Source organism: Sus scrofa, chromosome 4, assembly GCF_000003025.6.
Source record: "Sus scrofa isolate TJ Tabasco breed Duroc chromosome 4, Sscrofa11.1, whole genome shotgun sequence".
Classification (NCBI taxonomy): domain Eukaryota; kingdom Metazoa; phylum Chordata; class Mammalia; order Artiodactyla; family Suidae; genus Sus; species Sus scrofa.
The window spans coordinates 2,647,524-2,667,389 of NC_010446.5; the positions used below are offsets into that span (position 1 = coordinate 2,647,524).

The 19,866-nt window shown below is 49.0% G+C and overlaps 1 protein-coding gene across 16 annotated transcripts in view; it reads left to right on the plus strand.

Annotated features, from left to right (window-relative positions):
* PTK2 (protein tyrosine kinase 2) overlaps nt 9,083-19,866 on the plus strand; it is a 239,455-nt gene continuing 228,671 nt past the window's right edge. For 4 of the 16 annotated variants that reach the window (XM_021088820.1, XM_021088841.1, XM_021088854.1 and 1 more), the window contains exon 1: nt 9,119-9,241. The gene's annotated coding sequence lies outside the window, so the exon portion shown is untranslated. Of the gene's footprint in view, nt 9,242-19,866 lie in introns of all 16 variants that reach the window. The other 12 variants (XM_021088840.1, XM_021088848.1, XM_021088827.1 and 9 more) reach the window with 9 other exon arrangements.

Below are 19,866 nucleotides of genomic sequence, written 5' to 3' on the forward strand. Positions count from 1 at the left end.
GGTTCTGGCTGGGTGTAAATCAGAGTCTTTCCCACAAACCCGCATTCACGGCCACCACGGTTCCAGTTCAGCATCTCTGTTCCAGATGCCCTTGTCAAGGCTGCCTTCTCTCAGGCTGATTTGGGGCTCTGGTCTGATCGGCACGAGCCCTCCGCTGGTTGGTCACACCACGTGCATTGCAATCTGTTTGTCCTCAAAATCCGCCTGCTGCCGCAAGTCAGGCCATGGGAGGTGTGGGAATTTTCCTGAAGCATTGTTTCAAAGCAGACAGAATGGTTTATTTATTGAGCCCTCACTGCTGGCTTTGCAACTTGTGTGAGAACAAGGCCGTCCTTGCCCTGGGAGCGCTCCCCGTGGGGGCCTGCTCCCCGTGGGGACTGCTAATGCCTGTCCCAGGCTAAATGTCATCCTTTTGTGAATTCATAGGATTTCAGAGCTCGGGGGGCCACCTGGGGGCTCACGGAAGTCATTTGACAGACCAGGAGCTCAAGGCTGAGGGCGAAGGCACTGCCTGGCGGGTGAGGCAGCTGGCGGCTCCCACGCGTGTGCTCTTTCCTGCGAGGCAAAACCCGAGAACCCACGGTGAGGTTCTGCGGGATCCAGAGTGCTGCCTTCCCTTTGGAGCTGGCCACCGTCCCAGCTCTTTTCCTGTCCCCAAGGCATAGGTGGCATTTCCATCCAGCTGAGTCACTCGGGTTTTTTCCAGGTGGAGATGGTAATTAATTACCAACCCAGGCGAGCCCAGAGTTCCTTCGGCCCTTGCGGAGGGGGCTCTGGGCGGCCAATTTAGAAACAAGTCTCTCTGGGTAGAAATGCATCCTCAAAGTCCATCTGTAGAATGTGGTCAGGGTCCTGGACGCTGTAGCTGAATGACAAACTCTGGATATATTAAGGTAAGAATGACGTGACCGCCAACACGGTGCACACCTGCGTCCACCCCACAGGTATTTTAAGTGCCTCCTATCAGATGAATGTCAGGCAAGGGAGATGCCCAGTGAGGAGGCCGCCAGCTCTTTCTCACGCATACATCGTCTGCTCTTTACAACAGCCCTGGGGGGCAGCTCTTACAAGAACCCCCTTTATAAAGACAGAGGAACTCGATTTTGGGGCGCTCAAGTCGCTTTGATTCTTCTCCCAAGGAGTTTACAGCTAAGACAAGTCAAGAAATGCAAAACAAATTTGGAGCACCAAAGGTAACACACTGACTGAGTCCGCAATCAGGTGGAGAAGCAAGTAGTTAGGGAGACCTTCATTTAGTCATTCAACTACCACTGGATTCGGCATGAGGCAATCCCCATTTCTGGTTGGGTTCTGGCCACAACTCCTGTTGCCCACATTGCCTCTGGTGCTAATTTGGTGAGGCCCCTAGTGAGCCACTGACCTTGCCAGGCCTCAGTTTGCCCCCGGGTGGTCCCACCGGGCTACAAATACCACTGACAAGTATGTTGTAAGAACAGTGAGATGCCATCTGCAGAGTGTGAGATGCAGGTCTTTCCCTGTAATATTTTTAGCTCTGGTGCTTTGAATCCCTCCCAACCCCACTGCTGAAGTGTGTGCAATGCTTGTGGGTTGTCACACACGTTAATTACCTGGCGAAGGCTAGCGACTACCACTTACTTTGGCTCGATAACTTTAAAGAAAAGGCCTTTATTCTCGTCGCAGTTAAATGCAACAGCACAAAGCCGGAGAAAATGAAAAGGAAAATAGCTCAAGCCAAAGAATAAATGACATTTCAGAAAAAGCAAAAGAGGCAGATATCAAGACCAATTGTAATTTAAAGTGACAATCCATATGGTGACATAATTGCTGACTTCTGGTTTGTTTCAGGTCAGAAAGAGGCAGGTATACACCAAGCCAGACAGGAGGTTCTGTGGCAGGGGGCAAAGGATTTGACCTTGGGCAATCTTTTAGCCTCTCTGTGCCTCAGTTTTCTCATCCATAAATGGGATGATAATAATAATGTCTCACTTGAAACTGATGATAAGAGAACATGGATTCGAATGCACAGTTTCTAACAGATGCACCAAAACTGGAGCCACAATGATTAGAGTCTGAGTAGAGAAAGCAACAAGGAGTTATAGAATGGAGAGGTGCTTCGGAGTTCCCATCATGGCAGTGGAAACAAATCTGACTCGCATCCATGAGGATGCAGATTTGATCCCTGGCCTCGCTCAGTGGACTAAGGATCCGATGTTGCCATGAGCTGTGGCGTAGGTGCAGACCGGCAGCTCTAGCTCCAACTTGACCCCCTAGCCTAGGAACCTCCATATGTCACAAGAGTACAAAACTTTGTGTGTGTGTCTTTTTAGGGTCATACCCACGGCACATGGAAGTTCCCAGGGTAGGGGTCGAATCAAAGCTAGAGCTACCAGCCTATAGCACAGCCACAGCAAAGCCGGATCCAAGCCACATCTGCGACCTACACCACAGCTCATGGCAGTGCCGGATCCTTAACCCACTGAGCGAGGCCATGGATTGAACCCAAGTCCTCATGGATACGAGTTGGGTTCATTACCTCTGAGCCATGATGGGATCTCCAGGTTCAAGCTTAATGATGACCCATCGATCTCTTCCCCCGGAGACCCCTCCTCTGCTGCCTACCTGGCTCCTCTCACACATGGAAACTTCTGTGCATCACCTGCACTGACTTCATGCCAGACACAGGCCTGGATTTGAATGGGTGGTGTCAGAGGTGAAGACGGTTTGCAGGTTAACAATTGTCCCAAGAGCAACAAAATAAAGTGGTAATAGATTATAGCCCAGGTGAAGGTTAAACATCCGTAAGTCCACAGATATAAATGATTGAGTAAATTGACAAGTGGGAGAGAAGAGACAAGTCTCCCCCACACAAAAATTCCAAATAATTTGTGACACAGTCCACCCTCAAGGGAAGAGGGTATGAGTCTCCAGTCCTCCGGTGCGGGCTACGCAGAGTGGCTTCCTTCCAAAGCTCAGGGTCTGGAAAGGAGTGTGGGGAGAGGGGCTTTTCAGCGGGGCAGCCCCACAAGCACACCTCAGGCAGGCCACCAAGGCCAACGTCGACTGCTGCAAATCACACCTATAGCACGCGTTTGATGACAATGCCTCTCCAGCTCTGCTGTCTTTCCCCCAGCACATGAATTCCAATAGAGGGTCATCTTGCAAAACAGTCAACCCTGTTAGTCAGGAAGCAGACTTGCCGCTGTGGCGCCAGGAGCTTGGCGGCATCTCTGCAGCGCCAGGATGTAGGTTCCATCCCCAGCCCAGCGTGGTGGGTTAAGAGATCCAGCGTTGCTGTGTCTGTGGCATAGGTCACAACTGCGGCTGAGATCTGATCCCTGGGAACTTCAAAAACAGAAAAAAAAAAAAAAAAAAAAAAAAAAGCTGTCAAGGTCTGCAACCAAGAAAAGCCTCAGGAGACTTGGTGACTAAATGCAATGTTGGTCCTGCTCTAATGTCTAAAAGGACAGTAGATGAAACAAATGAAGACAAGCTGAATAGACTCTGGGCTGTTTTTTCCTTTAATTTTTTTTTTTTAGTGCTGCACCTTTGGCCCACGGAAGTTCTCAGGCTAGGGGCTGAATGGGAACTGCAGCTGCTGGTCTACACCCCAGCCCCAGCCATGCTGGATCTGAGCCGCCTCTGTGAACTATGTTGCAGCTTGTGGCCACACCAGATCCTTAACCCGCTCGGCGAGGCGAGGGATTGAACCCGCATCCTCATGGATATTAGTCCGTTTCTTAACCTGCTGAACCACAATGGGAACCCCATGTTTTATTTTCTAAACTTTCACGCCAGTGCTGCTGACAGCGTGGTGTGGGGGACCACAGCTGTTACCAGTTCAAGTGGTGACATGCAGGAAGTAAGTTTTAGAAACTTTCAAATTGACAGTTTTTTCATGTTCTTTGAATCGAAAAAAAAAAAAAGTTGGGGCTTGCATTTTGTATGTTGTTGCTTTTTTAAAATTTCATTTACTTCTAATTTATTTTTCTAATAATTTATTTTTCTAATAATTTATTTTTGTTGCCTTTTACCAAAGTATCTGTTCACAAAGGACTGGAAGAATAAAAGAGCCATTCTCGGAGTTCCCGTCGTGGCTCAGTGGTTAACGAATCCGACTAGGAACCTTGGGGTTGTAGGTTCGATCCCTGGCCTCGCTCCATGGTTTAAGGATCTGGCGTTGCCGTGAGCTGTGGTGTAGGTTGCAGACTTGGCTTGGATCCCGAGTTGCTGTGGCTCTGGTGTAGGCTGGCGGCTGCAGCTCCGATTCGACCCCTAGCCTGGGAATGTCCATATGCCACAGGAGTGGCCCAAGAAATGGCAAAAAGACAAAACAAACAAACAAACCATTCTCTCACTACAGGTATTTTGGGATGCACTGCTCTAGGTCACTGAGAATTAGTAAAAGTTAAGATCATGATGGATAGTTCCCGTTGTGGCTCAGCAGAAACGAACCCGACTAGTATCCATGAGGATGCAGGATTGGTCCCAGGCTTCAATCAGTGGGTTAAGGATCCGGTGTTGCCATGAGCTGAGGTGTAGGTGACAGAAGCGCTTGGATCTGGCCTTGCCATGGCTGTGCCTGTGGTGTAAGCGGGCAGCTGCAACTCTGATTCAACCCCTAGCCTGGAAACTTCCATAGGCTGCAGGTGTAGCCCTGAAAAAGAAAAGAAAAGAAAAAAAACATCATGATGGATAGAAAAGATGAGACTGGAGCTCAGCGAAGGGAAAAAAAAAAAGCTGAGGAAGATGAAAGACATGAGAAGTCTCCAACATGGCAGTTTTCTTACATTTTAGAAAAGCTGCAAGTGGGGAGCGGGAGCAGACCCCTGTGCTGTGTGACCCTGCACAATTTGCAAAGAAGACACCGCTTCCATGAGGATTTGCTGCTGATCAAAGCAATGGAAATGATCAAGAAAGTGGCAGAAAGGTGAAAATCAAAGGAGGGAAATAAAAATGAAGATTTTCATCAGTGTCACAACTGGAACAGGTCCAACAGACCCCTGCAGCTGTGGGGTCTTCTCTAAACAGGACGCACTCTCTGCTGACCACAGGGGTCCCATTCTCTCACTGAAGCTTCTCTAGGCAGCTGGCACGCTGGTCAGTGCCACGATGTGGGCAGGAACCCAGGCCTCCCTGTCATCAGCTTCTGCAGCCTCATTACCGTGCATTCACCCCCTGGCCTATAATGTGTTTCTGCTTTCCCATGGTGAGCCCTCTGCAGATGACATGGAGGGACTGCTTCTCAAGGTGGACCTGCTCCCAGGTGGGAGCCGCTGCTTTGCCAACCCACAGGAAGCCCTTCAGGAAGCTTCCCTTCAGCACTTGGCTTGTCTGGCACAGTGAGGAAGGGAGAAACCAAACGGTGTCCATTGCTTGGTTCTTTGAATGCGCAGACGCTCGCGGGGAGAGGAGTTCAGGCTTTGCAGCTGGACACATCGTGGTTTTGAATTTCAGCCCTACTCTCTGTCTCATGGCTTCATTTTTTCTCCTGAGCCATGGTTTTGCCATCAGTAAAGCAGGGATGATGATGGCAGGTTTCAAGACAGTGTCTCCAGGGTCTGACCCCGGAGCCCGCGTACAACCAGCCCTCAGTAACAGTGTGCTCCAGGCGGTCCTTTTGACTATAGCCCCGTGATCAAGCTGATTGGTTATCTGCACAGAATTGTGCTGCAGCTAACCGAGGACACTTAATGAGGGCATCACGAGGGCAAGGACTCTGCTGAGTGTTTTATAGGATGCTTCACTCCCCGCGCCCGCATCCTCTATAAGCCCCATTTCATAGGCGAGACGTTAAGGCAGCCTGCCCGGCATCAGATGCTGCTGAATAGCTGCACTCATCCCTGCGTGCTCCAGGGAAGAGGAGGGGCCATTACACAACATGCTCCTCCCTAGTGGCTCTGTTTGCCCTTCTCATTTGCATCCCTTCTTCCCCGTGCCCTTCCTCCACTTTCTTCCTTTATGAAGTGAAAGAATAATTGAAGCTGCCCTTCAAGAGCATCAGGTTCAAACAAATCACAGGAAACCCCAGGAAGTGAAAGTATCAGTTGTCTCTGACTGTGTAAAAAACTACCCCCAAATGAGAGGCTTAAAAACCACAAGTTTTTATTTTATTTGCTCATAACTCTCTGGTTTGGCAGTTTGGGCTGGGTGCAGCGGGATAGTCCTGCTGGTCTCTCTGGGTGGCAGGTGGCCGCAGCTGGCGGAAGGCTTGACTGGGGCTGGGTGATCTACCACAGCCTCACGCATGTGCCTGGCGGTTGGCGGCCTGTTGGCCAGGGTGCCTAAGTGGCCACTCACTAGGCTAGCTAGGGCTTGTTTAAGAGGTGAAAAGAAAACTGCACGGCTTAAGGCTTCAGCTCAGAAGTCATACATCACTTGTGACACATTTTATTGGTCAAAGCAAGTTACATATCTGTCCAAATTGAAGGAGTGAAAAAGTAGATTCCAGGAGTTCCCATCGTAGCTCAGCAGTTAACAAACCTGACCAGGATCCATAAGGATCCAGGTTCCATCCCTGGCCTCGCTCAGTGGGTTAAAGATCGGCGTTGCTGTGAGCGGTGGTGTAGGTCACAGATGCGGCTCAGATCCCCCGTGGCTCTAGCTGTGGTGTAGGTGGGCAGCTACAGCTCTGATTTGACCCCTAGCCTGGGAACCTCCGTATACCACAGGTGCAGCCCTAAAAAGACAAAAAAAAAAAAAAAAAAAAAAAAAAAAAAAGAGTAGTTTCCATCTCTTGTTGGGGGGAGTGTCAAGGACTTCATGCCTATTTTATTTACTTATTTATTTTTTGTCTTTTTAGGACCACACCCATTGCATATGGAAGTTCCCAGGCTAGGGGTCGAATTGGAGCTGCAGATGCACAACCACAGCAATGCAGGATCCGAGCCTTGTCTGCGGCCTACGCCATAGCTCACTGGCAACACCGGATCCTTAACCCACTGAGAGAAGCCAGGGATTGAACCTGTGTCCTCATGGATACTAGTCAGGTTCATTACTGCTGAGCTACAACGGGAACTCTTTGGTGCCCATTTTTAATCTACCACACTAAGCACCATCCACTTCCTCAAAGATATCCTTAATATAACCCCTTTTGTCCCTTTGATCCTTTCTCCAGATCCCATTCCCTTCTTGTACTTTTAATAAGAATTCCTGGAGTTCCCATCGTGGTTCAGCGGTTCACAAATCTGACTAGGAACCATGAGGTTGAGGGTTCAATCCCTGGCCTCGCTCAGTGGGTTAAGGATCTGGCATTGCCATGAGCTGTAGTGTAGGTCGAAGATGTGGCTCGGATCCCGAGTTGCTGTGGCTGTGGTGTAGGCCGGCGGCTACAGCTCTGATGAGACCCCTAGCCTGGGGACGTCCATATGCCGCAGGAGCGGCCCTAAAAAAGGCAAAAAGACAATTAAAAAAAAAAAAAAAAGAATTCCTCACTTTACAATATCCAAAGCCTCACTCACTCATCAAGTATTTTATTATGTACCAGGGATCCAGAAGTGAACAAAACAAAGGCCCCGCTCGACTGAATCTAACATTCTAGTGGAGGGAGCCGACAGTCCAGAAGTAAACACGCCACAGTGTAAGGTAGTGCTGGATGTAGGTGCTCTGACAACGACAGAGCAGATGAGGACTGGTGCCTGCCTGCGAAAGAGCCGGGTAGTGGGTGGTTCCTATTCCACAGAGTGATCAGTTGACATCTAATGAGGGGACGGACATCTGAGCCTGCAGGAAGTGGGAGTAAGAAGGTCCAAGCAGAGGGGAAGAGTTCCAGGTAGAGCAGACAGCCAGTGCAAAGGTACTGGGGCTGACACTGAGAGACCCGATTCCCTACAATCTTAAAAAAATGTAACCATATACATTTCATGAAATAACATTAAAACATTTAAACATGGTAAAACGCTTGCTGCTAAGCGAAAATATTTTATTTTACCTGATTTTGTTACAGCTGAATTACAGCTCCCTCTTGAGAAGGGAATGGAGGGGCATCTCTCTGAGCTTCAGCGAGTTCACCTATTCCACCCCTAGCCTGGGAACTGCCATATGCTACGGGTGCCGCCATAAAACGCAAAAAAAAAAAAAAAAGAGAACTGTGTGCCTATTCCCTTCTGACTTGGAGATCAAAGTGACACCATGAAAATGAAAGTTGTTCTGCTTCTGGTTTCATTTCCTACCACAAGTCTGACCGTGATTTCTTTCTTTCTTTTTTTTTTTAAGAACACAAATCAGATATCACCTCCTGCTTAAAACTCTCCAAAGTCTCCCTGCTGCCTAAAGAATAAGTGTTAGGCACCTGAAAACGACTTAAGGGGCCCCTGACTACCTGTATTTTTTACACAGTCCCCCCACCATGCTCAGTCGGAAGCTGTCAGCGCTTCTCCGGCTCTCGGCTCAGCTGCCCTCTGCCTACGGGTCCTCCTCCTCCTCGTCAAGCCTCAGCACCTGGCGGCCAGCACCTTGGGGGGTAATGGCCCCAGATCGGTGCCCCGCTGGCGCTCAGGTAGATAATGCGCCTATTTCTAAGCCTCTAAAGCGCTTTTCAGACCGTCTTCCAAGATCGAGTCTTGGTATCGCCCAGCACTAGCTATGATGCCACTGCGCAAATCCTTGAGCCTCAGTTTCCCTACCTGGAAAGGGACACCTAACGCATTAGGTTGGGCGTGAAGCCTGGCGAAGTCACGGCCCGGCCCGACATCCGTGCTTCCGACCCTGAGGCAGCGGGGCCCCGACCGGGGAGGCCTCCAGAGGGCCGCGTCTGGGACTGGGGAAGGCAAGGGGTAACGCGGCTTCCCCGCAGTCCGTCCAACCCGGCCGCCCCGAAGTGCGGCCAGAGGCAAGCCCGGGACGCCGGCTCCGCCCGCGCCGCCCCCCGCCCCCGGCCAGGGCCTCCCCGGGGCCGCCAGTCGGGGCCGCAGCCACGCCCGCGCGCAGCCCCAACACGCTCGAGGCCGGGGCCTGGCGTCCCCCGCGCGATCCCGGGAGCGGCGCCGGCGGCGTGCTGGGCATGCGCGGGGCGCGGCACGCATGCCCGGTGCTCCCGGGAGGCGGAAGCTCGGGTCGGGGACGCGGCCGGCGGCGCGCCGGCGGCGCGCGCCGCCGACGCAGCAGGACCCGAGGGCGCGAGCCCGCCGCCGCCGCCGCCGCCGCCGCTGGGCCGGGACCGCTGTGCGCCCGCGGCGTGAGGCGTGGGAGGGAGCGCGGCCCGTCAGCCGCGGCGCCGCCCGGTCGTCGTCTGCGGTCGCCTCGGGCGCCGAGCGCAGTCCGAGTGAGTGCGGGGTCCGGCCGGGGCCGGGGCCGGGGCGCGGGCGGGCGAGCGGCCGACTCCGGAGCTGGTGGCTGGCAGGGCCTCGGCCCGAGGGCGGAGGGCCGCGCGGGGCGGACCGGCCAGTCCCGGCGGCGGCGGAGACCGGCCCCTCCCGCGCCCGCCGCGGCCCCTGGAGGCCGGGCCGTGGGGAGCCCGGGACGCGGGGAAGCGGGGAGATGGGGTCGCGAGGAGGCCGGGAGCGCTGCGAGGCCGGGGGGTTCGGGGCTCGGAGAGTCCGAGGGTCTCGAGGCCGGTGTCGTGGGAAGGCCGGGGGCTCGGGGGCAGGGCGATTGGGGGGTGCGAGGAGGCCGGGGGCTCGGGGAGGCCGGGGGCTCGCGGGCCGCCGGGAGGCCGGGGATTCGGGAGCTCGGAGGGTCTGGAGGCCCGGGGGCGGGGGAGGCCGGGGGCTCGGGGAGTCGGGCCGGCCTCTGCCGGAGGGGCCGAGGCCTCCAAAACAAAGGGGAGAGAGAGGAAGGAGGGGAAGAGGGAGATCCGCGGGGACGCGGGGGATCGGCCGGACGCCGAGCGAGGACTCCCCGGCCCGCGGCGGGCAGGGCCGGGCCTCGAACCCGCGAGCGGGGCGCCGACGCCGGCGGTGAGTCGCGGCCGGCGCTCAAGTTTCTGTCGCCCGGCGGCTTTCTCAGCGATGACCCAGAAGACCTGGCTTGATTCATTGCGCTGAGCTGCCCAAGTTTCCTCCTGTTCTCGCCCCAGCCCCCAGCTCTGCTGCGCCGGCCGAGTAGGTGGAAGCTCTGCGTGCCGCTTGGTGCTTGGTTGTATTTGATTGCAGGATTTTGTAGCTTAATGCACGAAGTAAAGGGTTTTTTTTTGGGGGGGGGAGTTGTTTGTTTGTTTGAGCCATTTCAACAGTGTCTTATTCTTGTTTAGTTAGCCTGCAGCTGGGTTTTTGGCAGTGAGACTAAAATAATAGTAATATTGTAGTAATTATGGGAAATGGCTGAAATACAGTCAAGACGAAGGCGATGTAAGAGTTTGGGGGTCTGTACTTAAGATGACCATCATTGGGGTTCTTACTTAGGATGTGAATATTTTCGTGGTTGGAAAAACGGGCCATTACCGTTTGAAATGAAATACCAGAGCCTCACCCTTCATATTTTATTTGTAAAACGGGTAATGAAAATAGTCTTCTCTTTGAAATGACACAGCCAAGCCCTCGGGTTAGTGGTCCTATTTTTGACAACCTCTGAAAAGTGGGGAAAAAAAAACTAAGTGGTTGAGGTGATTAAAGATTCATAATAAATTAGCATTCAACTTACTTTGTTGAGCTACAGTGTAAATAATATTTTGGTCCAGTTGTACTGTTGTGTTAATTTTTTAAACCTTGTAATATTTAAACACTTGACACATTTAAAGGAAGTATGTGTTTCAATTTTCAACTCATAAAGATACTGTGTCTCAGAATCTTTATGAGTGTGTTATTTTATACATTGGCTGTCTTTGGGAGAACTAGTTGAGTTTACCATTAGCCTCTTCTGAACACTCTGTGCACTAAGTGCTGTGGAAACAGCAAGATCAAATATGGTAGATTCTCCTCTGAAGAATTTCTTTCAGGAAGTTCCTGTTGTGGCTCAGCGGTAACAAGGCCAGCTGGTATCCATGAGGGCGCGGGTTTGATCCCTGGCCTCGCTCAGCGGGTTAAGGATCCAGTGTTGCTCTGAGCTGTGGTGTAGGTCGCAGACGTGGCTCAGATCCTTCATTGCTGTGGCTGTGGTGTAGGCCAGCAGCTGCAGCTCTGATTTGACCCCAGCCTGGCAACCTCCATATGCCACAGGTGCGGCCCTAAAAAACAAAAAAAAAGAAAAAAAAATTCTTTCAGGTCTTTATCAAATAATGCAGTTTAATAGTGAACACCAGAAAATAGTGTTGAAAAAGCATGATCCCTTTTAAAGGAGCCTCCGTAAGACTTCAGTAAAGGACTGAATAGAAGAACCTGTACATCGTTCAGAGATGATGCATCAAGAAGCATGTCCTTGGATAAATAAAGACATTGAATCCCAAGCTTCGTATTTACGGTGTGGGGAAAGAATGCCGGGACTCCTGCAGGAGACCTTCTGAGGCTGCAGTCGCTGAAAGTGAGGAGCGTTAGATCGGGAGTGAAATTCCGCCAGTGTGGCAGTCACAAGTGTCTTCTGGGGAAAGCGGGAGGCGGCAGTAAGGCTCATGAAAATATTCTCAGCAGAAATCGTATCTGTAACACTCCTTGTCCATTGTTGGAAGGTACAAACTTGATGTGCCATTTCTCAAAACTGGGTTCTTCAGCTAGAAAACTTTTCTTACTTGGAAGTTGGAGAAGTTGTCTAATAACAAAATTGTATTGTTGAAGCTAGCTCATGTTAAAAAAATAGTTTGGCTCCCTAGAAGAAATTATTCATTATGTTCCACATATACATATATAGTCTACAGTGTATTAAAGTGTAAAAGGGAATTTAGAAAATTACTGTTTTTTCTTTGGGTGTTATTTTGAGTTAGAGAGGTAGGATCTTAGTTCCTATCTCTGAAGGTTTTATGGCCAATCTTTTTTCCCCCTGTATTTTAAAGTGTCTTTATTTTGAGAAAAATAATTAAAAATTGTCTTAAGGGTAACAAAAGATGCAGTTTAAATTTTTTTTTTTTTTTTTTAAGGGCTGCAGGCGCAGCATATGGAAGTTTCCAGGCTAGGGGTCGAACCGGAGCTACAGTGGCCGGACTACACCACAGCCATAGCAGCGCCAGATCTGAGCCACATTTTGACCTGTACCACTGCTCACAGCAGTGCTGGGTCCTCGACCCCCTGAGTGATGTTGGGGATCGAACCCGAATCCTCCTGGGTGCTAGTCGGGTCAGTTTCTACTAAGCCACAGCGAAAGAACACCTAAATTGTTAATATAATATGTAAATCTTGGGGAGTTCCCGTCTTGTTGAAGTGGTGAACGAATCTGACTAGGAACCATGAGGTTGAGGGTTTGATCCCTGGTCTTGCTCAGTGAGTTAAGGATCTGGCGTTGTCGTGAGCTGTGGCGTGGGTCGCAGACGCGGCTCGGATCCCACGTTGCTGTGACTGTGGTGTAGGCTGGTGGCTACAGGTCCAATTAGACCCCTAGCCTGGGAACCTCCATATGCCGCGGGAGCGCCGCAAGAAAAGGCAAAAAGACAAAAAAAAAAAAAAAAAAAAAGTAAATCTTTAACTTTTAAAATTAAGCATTTTCAGTTTAGACATTTGTAGCTAGAATGTCTTGTTTCAAATTTCAGACATTACAAGTTGTGTGTTTTTTTTATCATATTTTTTTTATCATATTTGTTTTTTCAGCTAGTAAACCAGAGAAATTTAGTTTCTGAAGTACTTTATGTTGTCTTAAAGCTTTAGTTTAAGAACATAGTTTCTTTGCTTTACTAAAAACCCTTTAAATAGCAAAAAATTACTGTGGAGATCTTTGGAAATTTTTACTAATGTCTGTATAAATTATTTAAAATGTTAATTTAAAAACTTTGGGCAAAGCAAATGACTTTATTTGAACTCCACGGAGTTTATGAATGCATGTACACCTGCAGATGTTAAGCTGCCTGACAGTCCTTGGGAGGACCCTTGGAGTGGAAAAGGATGGAGAGCACTTCCAGCTCACATCTGGTGTACCTGTGTTTCTCTAGCTCGCCAGCTACATGTAGAAGTTAGGCTTTTTGGAGTTCCCTTCGTGGCTCAGGTGTTAACAAATCCAACTAGGATCATGTGGATGCTGGTTCCACCCCTGGCCTTGCTCAGTGGGTTAAGGATCCGACGTTGCCTTGAGCTGTTTCGTAGGTCGCAGAGTCGACTTGAATCCCATGTTGCTGCGGCTGTGGCATAGGCTGGCGGCTGTAGCTCCAATTTGACCCCTAGCCTGGGAACGTCCATGTGCTGTGGGTGCAGCCCTAAAAAGAAAAAAAAAGAAGAAGTTTTTTTTTCCCCTCTTGTGTAAAACAGTGTTTAGCAGTGGATTTTTTGAGTCCTTTATTGCTTTTTCTTGCTACTGACATTTTGGTGAGGTTTTTTTCCTTTCTCATTTCATGACTTCCAAAAGTCAACCTAGTGCAAGAGAAATGAAATTCATATCTCCCAGTTTCTGGTGTTAATTTCTAGGAATTGTGCCAAATCTTACTCTTCAGAACTGTACAAATGTGTTTCTGATTATAAATCAGCAGAGGAACCCCCTCTGTTCCTATCTATCACATTTGTATTTTTTTTTTTTACTAGGCTCTGTGATAGAAACAAATTCAGGTACGTGTATATAGTTCAACTTTTAGTTTAAATGGAATTTTTAGTAAGAACTGCTAATTATAGTCTGATTTGCATAAACACTAATGAAATGGTTTATAGAAAAAGTAGGAAATACATGTTTTCCCCTGAGTGGTACTATTCTCGCTTTTTAGTAGTTGGAAACCTCTGCTTCCAACTAGTAGCACCACCACAAAGTTTAGCGTCTATTTTTTTTTTTTTTTTTTGTCTTTTTGCCATTTCTCGGGCCACTCCCGTGACATATGGAGGTTCCCAGGCTAGGGATCGAATTGGAGCTGTAGCCACCGGCCTACACCAGAGCCACAGCAACGCGGGATCCCAGCCGCGGCTGCAACCTACACCACAGCTCATGGCAACGCCAGATCTTTAACCCACTGAGCAAGGCCAGGGATCGAACCCGCAACCTCATGGTTCCTAGTCAGATTCGTTAACCACTGAGCCACTGTGGGAACTCCATGTTTACCATCTTTAAGGACGTGAAGGTGTTTTCTCACAAACTTTGTGTTTAATTAATGCAGTAATCGTACCAAAATCTTATTTATGTACCTTGCTGTTTACTGTAAACTCATTTTCAGATCAAGAAAAAAATGCCTAGTCATGCATTTGAGTATTATCCAGTGATGGGGAAGAAGATACTGGGTCCCCGTGTGGGGACCATGTGTTGTTGGCAGGTGTTATTACCTTTTTACAGATGAATTACACACGGGAGAGGCTCTGTCTTGCAAGTTGCGTTTGTTAAACACCACGTGGCAGATCTGAGCTGAGTGCCCCCGTGCTTTATCTCAATGCCTCACGACAACCCTTGAGTTGTACTGCTTATTCCCTCGTTTTGTAGGCAAGGCACCCAAAGTGTTGAGTTAGAGTGGCACACCCTGGGGATCCTGGTGGCCAGACCTGAGGGACTGTCCAGTGCAAGTTCCAAACACCATGTGTGCGGCCTCCCTGGCCGGAAAAGCAGCGGTCTGTAACATCGTGATCCAGTCTTCTGTCGTAGGGGCGACTAGTGTGCTAGGGTAAGGCTCAGGTCTGGGAGAGTTTATGTAATTATGCTTTCTAGTCGAATCTGAAACTTGCAGGTCATGAAGTTCTTATCTGGCCAGCGTAGTATGGGTAAACATTTTAATGAATATACTGCAGTTGTTTAATTATTTGGAATTAATTTAGAATTAGATAGATTAAAAAGTATAATACGTGATATAGTGATTGATGCTTCCTATTTGTCGAAGGATCTGTTTTAGTAACTTCCACATTTACAGAGCTTTTTCCACTGGTGACTTTTTGGGGAGGTTGATGTTGTTTGGAGACAGTTTTGTGGGAAGCAGGGCATACGTAAGGGAAAAACCAATTGCACATTGCTCACACAGGTGTGAGCCCTTGGTAGCAATCTAGTATTTATAATCCCTGACGCATTGCTGCTCTATAAATGTTTCTGAGATGAACGTGCTTATTCTCACCAACTTAGAATTTTCCATTCTGCTTGTAAGAGTTGGCATATACTCTGCTCCTTTATTTGGGGCCAGTGAACCAAACCAAGGCTTAAAAGAACCTAAAAAGTTGTGTCTATGGGCTCTCTGTGCCTGGCACCTCCCTTCTGCCTCCTCTGTACTGAAAGCCCTGCTGTCTGGTGGCGTGGATTCTGCTGTGAACTGTGGTGCTTGTCATGTCTGCTGGTGACCAAAACACCACACCAGTTTGTCCTTAAGGCCAGAAAGAAGAGCTTAAACGCTTTTATACATTGTATACATTGTATATTTTTAGCGGTTTGTGTGTCTTCTCAGAGAATTTAAGCACCACTAGTGCAGAAACTTTGTTTTACACACTTTGGCATCCCCAGTGTCTGACACAGTAAATATTTATTGAGTAGAAGAACCTAGGCTTATTAATTACTGGAGAAGAGCTATTGCATCAGTCAGCTGTCTACTGTTATGTTTGCCTTGGTTAAAGGACCTCACTTAAAAACCACATAAGACTTCATACCAGGGGAGAATTGGATTATCTGTGTTTTCACCTTTGTCTGCTTTATTTTATTTTCTCTTTTTAGGGTTGCAGGTGCAGCATATGGAAGTTCCTAGGCTAGGGGTGGAATTGGAGCTGCAGCTGCCAGCCTACACCATAGCCATGCCAGATTCGAGCCACGTCTGCAACCTACACCACAGCTTTCAGCAGTGCCGGATCCTTAACCCACTGAGTGAGGCCTGGGATCAAACCCACATCCTCGTGGACACTAGTCAGCTTAGTTTACACTGAGCCAGATGGGAACTCCCATCGGCATTATTTTAGATTTTGCTCTCATCACACCTGGGCCAGGAAAAACATTGCCCTGCCCCTTTACAACTTGGAAATGTTCTTTCTTTCTAGAAAACAATCCTGTCGGAATTGATCTTGTGTTTGTTAGGACATACTCTAAGTTCTGAAGACATGGAAAAATGCTCAAGGTGACAGAACAAGTGGGATTTATAAAAGCTCCTTGATTACTGGTCCAGAGGCTCTAATGCATTTTTCACTAATCAGCCTGATTCATAGGATGCTGTTCAAGGATGTTGTTATGCTCTGAAACCATTTTTAAAAACCCATCTTCCTGTTGCTGCAGCGCCGCTTAGACAGCATGCCGGCTCGCCCTTGACGTGCCGTGTCTCTCCCGCTCGGGTGGGGGGAGCCAGCCTTTGGTGAAGAGGAGCAGTGTGTGCTTTCTCAGCACCCTGCCCTCCGTCTTGCTGAGCTGCTCGTCCGCTCCAGGTTGTTGGCGGTGCTTCTCAGTGGTCACAGCTGGGCAGCCTCCCCGTCACTCAGGCCCACCTCTGAATCCGACTCTGGGGTGGGGTCATGAGCTTTAACTTGCTGTCCTGGAGCTTCTGGTTTAGAGTGTTTTTGTTTTCTTTCTTTTCTTTTTTTTTTTTTTTTGGTCTTTTCTAGGGCTGCTTCCCACGGCATATGGAGGTTCCCAGGCTAGGGATCTAATCAGAGCCTACACTACAGTTCACAGCAACCCCGGATCTTCAACCCACTGAGTGAGGCCAGGGATCGAACCCGAAACCTCATGGTTCCTAGTCGGATTCGTTAACCACTGTGCCACGACGGGAACTCCTGTTTTCCCTTTTTTGTTTTTTTGCTTTTTAGGGCTGCGCCCGCTGCATATGGAAGTTCCTAGGTTAAGAGTCGAATTGGAGTTGCAGCTGTGGGCCTTCAGCAACTCGGTATCTGAGCCTCATCTGCAACCTACACCATAGCTCTCAGCAATACCTTAGAGTGTTTTCAAAGAAATGCCCATTGTAGCAGGCAAAAGTCAGTCATAAAATGACAGAGGTGTGTGGAGGCCTCTTCCTTGACCACTTAGATTTGTTAACAAGCTTACCTTCACCTCAGGACTCTCAAATATGTTTTTAAGGATTTTTGGAGTCTTGCAAAGACCTCACAGCTCCTTTTGTTTAGAGATTTTTGAATGTTGTATGCCGAGACCACTTAATTCTTTTGAACCTTGGGGTGGATTTTAAGTGAACAGCCTTAGGTTGAAAGAGCAGTTTGTATGGCTCTGGACTTGCGGCTTTTTACAAATAGCAGGAGAGTGTGGACAAGTGAGTGCTTCAGGCCCATGCTCCCTGGTGGTTTTGTTTTGCTGCTGAAAACTTGGCTCGCTTACACTAGAGTCAGGGTCATTGCCAAGTCTTGGGGTGACTAATGAAGCAATATTGTGTGAATTGATTCTATGCCTGACATTAAATTCGTATCGAATTTTAATAACTTTAGTTTTGGCCTTTTGGCTTTTCCTTTTTTCCCCAAGAAGGTGGCTAAGTGAAAGCTAGGCAGTGGACCAGGATTGGTGATGTGCCTTGTGCAGAATTCGATGCATCTGTTGGTAAATAGAATATTGTCAGCTCAGGGACAAGGATTCTCTATTACCCTTTGCGTGGCTGTGGGTCCCCCACAGCTGCCTTATACTGTGAGAGCAGATGGGCAGTCAGGAGTTGCTTAATGACTGAAGAAGCCTCTCCTGCTGAGGTCCTGGAAGGAGTCGGTTCAAGAGACGAAAGCAGATGACTTGTGGTGAGGGGTCTTCAAGTGTGTGAGAGTTGCTACAAAGGTAGAGAGGAGAGCTTGTCAAGGACAAATGGAATTAAGTGTGGTATTATCTCCAAACAGTGAGAAGTTTGTTTTCATGTGAATTTCCTCCGCTTTACCCCCCCACCCCGCCCATGATCAAGCTTTTAGTCGACTGCACAGCTCCCTGAAAGCAGAAATAATAGAAAGGAGCTGGTGGAAAAGAGCTGTTTGGAACAGTTTCTCCTTAAAACTGGTCAAGTGAAATTAAAGTTCTACTTCATAGTCTCCCATTAATGTGACTTCTGTTAAATGTACAGCTCCCCCTCGGTAAATGGGGGGACTGGCTCCAGGACCCTCCTTGTATCCTCAAGGCCCTTATAGTAAACCCCCCACCCCAGTATTTTCAGTCCAAGGTTGGTTGCAGCTGAACCTGAGGATACGTAGGGCTGCCTGCACTTCAGCGTGCCTGGCCCACAGTGGCTTCTGGGTGAGTGTCCGTCAGTGACCCCCTGTGACACCCCACTGAACTGTCAGGCCCCAGCCCCACCAGCCTGTCAGTCTCCCTCTCCACCCCTTCTGCTGGTTATAATGAGATTGCACTTTTTTTTTTTTTGGTCTTTTTGCCTTTTCTAGGGCCACACCCGCGGCATATGAAGGTTCCCAGGCTAGGGGTTGAATCGGAGCTGTAGCCTCTGGCCTACACCACAGCCACAGCAACACGGGATCCGAGCCTCGTCTGTAACCTACACCACAACTCACAGCAACGCCAGATCCTTAACCCACTGAGTAAGACCAGGGATCGAACCCGCAACCTCATGGTTCCTAGTCGGATTCGTGAACCACTGCTCCACGACAGGAACACCTGAGGTTGCACATCTTTTTGTACACTTACTGGCCATTTGGGTTCACTGTTTTGTGAAGTGCCCATGTTTTTCTATTAGTTTTTGAGAAATTTATTTGTAGACTTTTTTTATTTTTTATTTTTTGTCTTTTTAGGGCCGCACCTGTGGCATTTGGAAGTTCCCAGGCTAGGGATCGAATGGGAGCTGTAGCTACTCGCCTACACCACAGCCATAGCAATGTCAGATCCCAGCCGCGTCTGCGGCCTATACCATAGCTCACAGCAACGCCGGATCTGTAATCCACTGAGTGAGGCCAGGGATCGAACCCACATCCTCATGGTTCTTAGTCGGATTCGTTTCCACTGCACCACGGGGGGAACTCTGACTTCTTTATGTATTCAGAGCATAGGTCCTTTGTTACCTGTAAGTTTTGCCACTTCTCTTGCCATTTCACTGACACGGTGTAGGGCGGTGTTGTTTTGTTTTTTAAGAGCAGTTCTTAAGTTTAATGTAGTGCAGGCTGTCATTCTTTTCCTTTACGGATGGTGCTTTTTGTCATGCCCTGTGCGGAGATCGTGAACTGGATTCCTCTGGTAATTTCAGAATGCTTCCTGATTTTGCCTTCCGCCTTTGATTTATAATTCGATGTGCAGTGAGAAGAAGGGACCCAGTTTTAACAACATGTGGACATCTCCTTGTCCCAGAACTGTTTATTGAAAAGAGCGTCTTTTCCCGGGCCCTCTGGTGACAGCTTTGTTGTAAATGCAGGGTCCACATGTGCGTGTGTCCACTTGTGGTCTCCACTCCACTCCGCTGGCACTGCGCTCCGTATGGCATTGTGGCTTATGTAGCGAGCCTCATCCCCACCCTCCCCCCGGGGTTCTCCTTCAGGGGCCTTGACCGTCCTCAACCCTTTGCAGATCCACACACTCTTCTACGGTCACTTGGCAACGTCCCGGGAAAATGCTTCTGGTTGTTTGGGTGACATGGAGCGTATAGATCTGTGTGTAGAGTGTCGTTTCCAGCTTGGGGTTCTCACAGATAAGCAAGTCTGTGGGTATTTTTGTACGAGTCTTTTTGTGGACCCAGGCCTGCATTTCTCTGGGGGACACTTGTGTTTAGGACTGTAATGGTTGGATCATAATGGTAGGTACATGTGTTGCTTTTTAAGAAAGTGCCAGACTGTGTTCTAGAGTGGCTGTACCCTTTACATCCCTACCAGCAGTGTAGGGGGTTCCAGTTGCTCTGTATCATTGGGGCAAGATGATGGTTAGTCTTTTAAATTTTAGCCATTCTAATAGATGGGCGATGGTACTTCATTGTGGTTTGAATTTACGTTTCCCAAATGCCTTAATAACATTGAGTATCTTTTTATATACCTGCTTGTCATCCATCTCTTTTTTTTTTGTCTTTTGTCCTTTTTAGGGCTGTGCCCG